Consider the following 2041-nt stretch of genomic DNA (forward strand, 5'->3'; position numbering starts at 1 on the left):
GGGTTAGGGTTAGGGTTTAAGGTTTAGGGTTTAGGGTTAGGGTTAGGGTTAGGGTTAAGGGTTAGGGTTAAGGGTTAGGGTTAGGGTTAGGGTTAGGGTTTAGGGTTTAGGGGTTAGGGGTTAGGGTTAGGGTTAGGGTTAGGGTTTAGGGGTTAGGGGTTAGGGTTAGGGTTAGGGTTAAGGGTTAGGGTTAAGGGTTAGGGTTAGGGTTAGGGTTAGGGTTAGGGTTATAGGAAGACCAAGCGCTTTGATTTTTTAGTTTGATTTTTTTCTAAAAATAGAATAGAAATTCCGAATCTAAAATTAGAAGATATGAATAGGAGTAATTGCATTATAGGATAATCACATGAATTTCGAAGTCATTGCATGGCGTTTGCAATATATAGATTGCTGTTTCAATTCGTGCTAATACAGGTTGTTTTGGATGAAAAAGATATTTTAGATATGTGACAAACAACACACAGTGGCAGTAATTTGTAGACATTTAAAATGTACATGTACTGGTATCGATAAATATTTATCCCAATTTAACGTGCTTTGGACATGCATAGTACGGATCGATAGTATCACTATGTTGAGCACTGTACATAATAATTGAATATGTTTTCATAAATCATGGCCCGAGTAGTACATATAGAATAGGTAATTGCACAAACATTTTAGAGATTATCCTCTATTTGACTGGCTTTGTCCAAATATCTAAAGATTTCTTAGTATAATAAGATAGATTCACAGTATGAAAATGCACAAGGAATAAGGTACAGGGTGTAAGGTATAGGGTACAGGGTGTAGGGTACAGGGTATTAGGTACAGGGTGTAAGGTACAGGGTTAGGGTTAGGGTTAGGGTTAAGGGTTAGGGTTAAGGTTAAGGGTTATAGGAAGACCAAGCGCTTTGATTTTTTAGTTTGGGTTAGGGTTAGGGTTAGGGTTAGGGTTATAGGAAGACCAAGCGCTTTGATTTTTTAGTTTGATTTTTTTCTAAAAATAGAATAGAAATTCCGAATCTAAAATTAGAAGATATGAATAGGAGTAATTGCATTATAGGATAATCACATGAATTTCGAAGTCATTGCATGGCGTTTGCAATATATAGATTGCTGTTTCAATTCGTGCTAATACAGGTTGTTTTGGATGAAAAAGATATTTTAGATATGTGACAAACAACACACAGTGGCAGTAATTTGTAGACATTTAAAATGTACATGTACTGGTATCGATAAATATTTATCCCAATTTAACGTGCTTTGGACATGCATAGTACGGATCGATAGTATCACTATGTTGAGCACTGTACATAATAATTGAATATGTTTTCATAAATCATGGCCCGAGTAGTACATATAGAATAGGTAATTGCACAAACATTTTAGAGATTATCCTCTATTTGACTGGCTTTGTCCAAATATCTAAAGATTTCTTAGTATAATAAGATAGATTCACAGTATGAAAATGCACAAGGAATAAGGTACAGGGTGTAAGGTATAGGGTACAGGGTGTAGGGTACAGGGTATTAGGTACAGGGTGTAAGGTACAGGGTTAGGGTTAGGGTTAGGGTTAAGGGTTAGGGTTAAGGTTAAGGGTTATAGGAAGACCAAGCGCTTTGATTTTTTAGTTTGGGTTAGGGTTAGGGTTAGGGTTAGGGTTATAGGAAGACCAAGCGCTTTGATTTTTTAGTTTGATTTTTTTCTAAAAATAGAATAGAAATTCCGAATCTAAAATTAGAAGATATGAATAGGAGTAATTGCATTATAGGATAATCACATGAATTTCGAAGTCATTGCATGGCGTTTGCAATATATAGATTGCTGTTTCAATTCGTGCTAATACAGGTTGTTTTGGATGAAAAAGATATTTTAGATATGTGACAAACAACACACAGTGGCAGTAATTTGTAGACATTTAAAATGTACATGTACTGGTATCGATAAATATTTATCCCAATTTAACGTGCTTTGGACATGCATAGTACGGATCGATAGTATCACTATGTTGAGCACTGTACATAATAATTGAATATGTTTTCATAAATCATGGCCCGAG

This window comes from Ostrea edulis, chromosome 10, assembly GCF_947568905.1.
Source record: "Ostrea edulis chromosome 10, xbOstEdul1.1, whole genome shotgun sequence".
Classification (NCBI taxonomy): Eukaryota; Metazoa; Mollusca; class Bivalvia; order Ostreida; family Ostreidae; genus Ostrea; species Ostrea edulis.